The 6,067-nt window shown below is 43.3% G+C and overlaps 1 pseudogene; it reads right to left on the reverse strand.

Annotated features, from left to right (window-relative positions):
* Positions 1-4,767: 4,767 nt before the first annotated feature.
* Positions 4,768-5,669, reverse strand: LOC102861962 (annotated as a pseudogene).
* Positions 5,670-6,067: the final 398 nt, after the last annotated feature.

The raw sequence follows: 6,067 nt of genomic DNA on the forward strand, positions 1-6,067 counted from the left end.
TTTCCAGCAAGCCCATTGACCTGAAAACACTTGCTGAAACCTAATATCTTGAAAGCATTTTTCTTCCCAAGGTGGGGCCATCTTAAAAGGGTTTTCCTGGAAAATACATTTTGCTTTGAAATGTACAGAGCAATATTAGCACTGAGGCCAACTCTCATTTCCAAGGTCTGTAAGCTCACAGGTAAAAGTCAACCAATATCTGATGATGGAATTCTCCGCTAAGCAAGGTTAAGATACAATTTGAAAGGAACAACTTGGGCCATCTTTAAGTGTTTTGACAACTACCTCTGCTGTCAGCAAGGTTTCTAACTCCAGATGTTGTTTCTTGACAGTATCATCTATTCCAAGTGCAAGTACATTTTCGTTTTCTCTGGCCGGAACAACTTTCCAGATACTTCTTCCTCCTCAGAAGTTGGCAGGGGGTAAAATAGAATGCCTAGAGGCACCAAAACAACGGTGATCCCAGCAGCAGCCTGACCTTCCAGTACATGGACACTATCATTCGTTCCTTGTCCAATAAAGGGAGGAGGTAGTGTGTCAACCAGTGAAAAGAATATAATTCTGAGTCACGCATAAATCACATTTGATATTAATAAGTCCTATATTGTGATAATAGTGTCTCTCTGGAGCAATGGTGTTTCTCTGGAGACTAAGGTGCTCTTGATATAGGCCATGGTCTGTGCAATCACTTGTTATGCATCAGAGAGTTGGACAATGACTAAGGAGGATAGAAGGAGAATTGAGGCCTTTGAGCTGTGATGCTGGAGAAGAGTATTGAAGGAACCATGGACTGCTAAGAAAACAAACAGATTCAACCTGGAGAGGGTTAAAGCAGGCTGCTCCTTGGAGGCAAGGTTTCTGAGGCTTCGTCTGACATACTTTGGACATGTTGTAAGGAAGGACAGCTCCTTGGAGAGGGACACCATGCTTGGGACGGTGGAGGGACAGCACAGGAGAGGAAGGCCCTCTATGAGATGGATTGATTCAGTGACTGGGGTAATCAGGATGGGAGTTTCAGAGACAGTGCAATTGGCACATGACAGCAGAGTTTAGGGCTGTTGTATATAGGGTCACTATGAGTTGCAAGCAACTCAATGGCACATAACAACAACAACAACATATTGTGACACTGATGTTTCATATGTGATAATAGTTACTCATGGTGGACAGTGTTTGGTGGAGCTCCCCGATTAAAACAAGCTTGGAAGCAGGAGTGGCATCCACCTCTAAAACAGCTTGCCTCCAGAAACTCTATGAACCTGGAGAAAGTATGAAAGTCATACAAATGTTCAGGTCTTTCATTCATAGGGTCACTATGAGTTGTCTACAACTTGACAGTGATCAGTTGGCCTATGGGACAGAAAGTGATACCAAGCCAAAGGTGGGGGAACTTTAATCTGTGGCCCTCAGGCCTGGTTTTAATTGGTTTTGGTCAAATATTCTTCTAAGTGGTATAACAGTGGTCTGTCCACTTGCTGTACAGAGGTAACTCGTGGTTGCTGTGATGCTGAACACTGTGACACTGATGTGTCAAATGCAATACTGGTCACCCGTGGTGGACAGTGTTTGGTGGAACTCCCTGGTTTAAACAAGCTTGGAACCAGGAGTGGCATCCACTTCCATAATAGCTTGCCTTCGGAAACCCTATGAACCTGGCATAATAATGAAAGTCATACAAGTGTTCGGGTCTTTCATTCATAAGGTCGCTATGAGTCGTATACGAATCAATGGCACTTAACAACAACAATATACAAAAAACGAGCTTTGGTGGTCTAGTGGTAAGAAGCTGTGCTGCGATCCCAAAGGCACACAGTTCGAATCTACCAGCTGCTCCAAGGGAGAAGCATGGGCAATCTCTTCTCATGTGATTTACTGCCTCTGAGAACCTGCGTACAGTCAGCTATGGGTCAGTTTCTCAATGGCATGCAAAATCAATATACAGGAAAAGAAAGAGAAAAAGAGGAAGATCCTCAATGAGTTGGGCTGACCGTAACAATGAGTTCAAACATACCCGAGATGATGAAGATGGACAGATCTGTGGTTCATTAGGGTCGCTATGAGTTGGGCTCACTTCGATAGCGCCTAGCAGCATGTAGTTGTTGTTTACCATTGGGTCAGAATGGACCCATAGCTTGCCCTCCAGTGGGTTTTCAATTTTCTCCTCACACAGGAGGAGATTGCCCATTCTTCTCCCACGGAGGAGCTGGTGGCCTCGAACCACATGCCTTTGGGATTGCAGCACAGCTTCTTGCCACTAGGGCACCAGAGCTCTCTAACAACATGGGGGCAGGAGGGAAAGTAGGATGATAATACGGGGTACGTGAAGGATGGAACTGGGTGGCTATTTTAGATAGTGATTGCTTTAAAAGTCCTCTTGTAAGAGGTGATATCTGAAATAATATCTGAAAGACAATAGCAAAACTACTTCTAACACTTTAGGATATTTTGTGTAGTTTTAAAAATTGGCTTAAAGGGGAGCTCTGGTGGCCTAGTGACAAGAAGCTGTACTGCAATCCCAAAGATACACTGTTCGAATCCACCAGATGCTCTGCCAAAGAAGGAGGGACAGTTTCCTCCTGTACCAGTCAGATCTGATTTGATGGTACATGCACAAAAAAACAATAAAAATTTAAAAAAATTCATTGAAATGAAAAATAAGCAAACTAAATTAAAAAAATTTTTTTAATTGGCTTATACATTTTATAGCATGGTGTTTACTCAACCTATTTTGAAAACAGGGAGCTCTGGTGGCTTAGTGTATATTCTTTTTCAGTATCTTATTCTCATCATTGTCAAGTTGAAGTCAACTGACAGATGACCCTCCAGCCAGTGTCAGAGGCTGTAAATTGCATGGGAGGAGATTTCCTATTTATCCCCCTCAGATCTGCTGGTGGATTTGAACTACCAGAGAGGTGTGTGGTCTTTGGGTTACCAGCTCAACTCCCTATGGACTAAGCCACCAGAGCTTCCTCTTTCACAATACACACACCTGAAAATAAATGAATACACCAAGAAACTTAAAAATCACCCATAATGCCAACACTTACAAATAACTACAATGAAGTTAAGGTTCTTTTTTTTTTCACCTCTTCCCCTTTCTTCATCCCTAACCTGCCCTGCTCTACCAGAAGGAATTACCAGGAAGAATTTGGTTGCTTACTGAGTTACTTACTGGTATACTGTATCGAGGTCCTTATATTTCATTTCAGTATATGCAGTGACTTGCAAAACATTATACCTGAAGTTATAGGGCCACTATGAGTCAAAATGGACTTGAGAGAACATACAAGAACATGTATTCTCTTATTCTTTGCCTACTTCTTGTTTATTTTCTGGCAAAGGTGCATGAAGCTAACAGGGGAACAAAAAAAGTCTTGATAACTGCAAACCACCATCAGTTTCCTTTTCAACTACAAGAGTGAGCTGCAAGCAACAGACAGCTGCCCCCTGGTAGCATCATGCACTATGTATTGAACTGCTCACCAAAAGCCCAGTAGTTCAAATCCACTGAACACTCTGCAGGCGAAAGATGAGCCTTCCTTGAAGATTTACAGCCTTAGAAACACAATGCAGGGTCAGCAGAAGTCAGAATCAACTCAACAACAGTAAAATGTAACCATACTATTAGCAATGAACGATTAGCTACAAACTTGTGTGCCCCAGATCCAGCTAAAATTATTACGTGTGTTTTCGTAATTGTTTTTGTTTTTGTCATGTGCTGATGACTTGACCATGAGTCATAGCAACTCTATGAACAATGGCCATGAATCCTGCCATAGCCTGAGCCAACCTCTCTGTCTCTGACACGCCTGACCACATAGCCACAGTCATTGTGGCAATCCATCTCGTCCAGGGTCTTCCTCTTCTGCATTGCCCCTCCACCCTTCCAAGCATGATGTCCTTCTTCAAGGACTTGCCCCTCCTGATAGCATGCCCAAAGTATGTGAGATAGAGTTTCAAAATCCTTCCAAGGAGCAACCTTGTCTCGCTTTCTCTAGGACAGATCTGTTTGTTCCCTCGGTGGTCTTCTCCAGCACTATGTCTCAAACGCATTGATTCTTCTTGTGTCTTTCTTATTAATTATCTGTCTCTCAGATACATAGCAAGCAAGTAATAATATTTGGACCAGATACACTTTAGTTTCTCTATTAACATCACTGCTAGTTAGCACTCTGGAGAAGTCCTTGACAGCAGAATTTTCCAATGCAACTCATCTTTTGATTTCCTGAATGCTGGTGCCAAGGGTGCTGATTATGGATCTGAACAAGATGAAATTATTAACCACTTCAATCTTTTCTCCACCTATCATGATACTGCCTATTAGCCAAAACCATACTCCATAATATCAACAGAAATGTACTGATTTGGGAAATAGGGCACCGGGAGCTTTAATACAACATCCAATTTCATATAGCAATTGCCATGCAATGTTTCACATCCAAATCTGGCAGACTCTACCAGTCGTGCTCTAAATCACAGGTTAGCAAACTTAATTCTAAGCCGTCTCACCACCTGTTTATACACAGCTAAGCATGGCTTTAAAAATTTTTAATGGTAGAGGGAAATATATCTTCTCATAGGACATAAAAATCTCATGAAATTAAAATTTTAGTGTCCCATAAATAAAGTTTGATGAGAACATAGTCACTCTATTTTTTCCCCAAGATTAAATGATTTAAAAAAAAAAAAAAAGCATGCCACACTGTATAGAAACCAGCATTCTCTCCCATAATTCTGTGCATCTGTCACTGGCCCTACCCCATATCTTCAAATTAACATTTTCAGGTCACAACAATAAGTCTTCCCAAAGAGGACTTTGTAGAAAAACAAGTTATTTCCTTGGTTCATATTTTCCTCTCTCTGTAGGATGGTCCAACAAGTATATATTGGAGCATAAGAAGGGGAACCACCAGCAAGCCTACATTTGTTATACCCATGAAATTAGAGACACACACAAAAGGGCAGGTCAACAAACAGGCAAAAAATTCTGTGACACAGCTTGAGAATAACTCTTTATTTCACTCATGGTAGAAACCCCACTGTCCAGTGCATAGGTATTGACGAGGTGGGCCAGTGTGTTACAGAGTCACAAAGAAATTATGTCATCTAGGAGGAGAGGAATAAGACCCGCAAAGAATCCTAGGATGGCCTCTTCGTGGTAGATGGTGACTAGGGAGTCACAAAGTCCATAAGATTTGGATTCTCTGCCAATGAATTGTACCGTGGATCTCAGAGCAATCATGCGGAAGGGGTGTGTGATGGGAGTAGCAGCAGAACGGGCCATCATCCCTCGTGCTGTCTCCTTGAGAACTTGATCAAAGGAGGATGAGGTAGATGGCTTTCTGAATATTTCCAGGTGCTAACTCCCCTGCCTTCCCTCAGTCCTGGTAGTGCTGTAAAACTTCACCGTGGACCACTCTTCCAAGGACTCCTGACAGTCGAGGGGTCAGAACAGTGAACAAGCCCCACTTCCCATTGATCCTCGCAATGTGTTGCATATAACAAAAGAGACCAGGAACCTGGCATTCTTGCTATCCCTAAATACGTCGTCCTGTTGTTGGAGGAAGAGGCGCCTATCCCACCTGGACGAGCACCTTCACGTACAGGAGTGACTGGAACAGGATGGTGAGGCTGAAGCCAAGGAGCACCTGACTGGCTGCGACCACCATGATGGCACCCGCAGATGGAAGGACAGACAGACTCAGGGAGCCACCTGCCAGGGCTGCTGGTTTCACTGGCCCACCTGTCCCCCCAGAGTCACTCTCTTATATATTACCTACAATTGCTTTTATACTACAAAACAGAGTTGTTGTGGTGGTGATAGTGGTTTTTGTTAGGTGCCATCGAGTCGAGTACAACTCATAGTGACCCTATGAACAAAGGATTTGAACCCAGTCCTGTGCTGAGCCATCCTCACTCCCTGGCGCATAAGAGCCCTTTGCAGCAGTCACCAATCACCGTGTCCCTCCACCTGGTCGAGGGTCTTCCTCTCCTTCTCTGACCCTCCACCCCTCCCAACATCACGTCCCGCTCCAAGGAATAGCACCTCCTAGCAATATGTCCAAAA

The sequence above is a fragment of the Elephantulus edwardii genome, unplaced genomic scaffold (genome assembly GCF_000299155.1).
Source record: "Elephantulus edwardii isolate Elephantulus edwardi_28Jun2011 unplaced genomic scaffold, EleEdw1.0 scaffold00027, whole genome shotgun sequence".
Classification (NCBI taxonomy): Eukaryota; Metazoa; Chordata; class Mammalia; order Macroscelidea; family Macroscelididae; genus Elephantulus; species Elephantulus edwardii.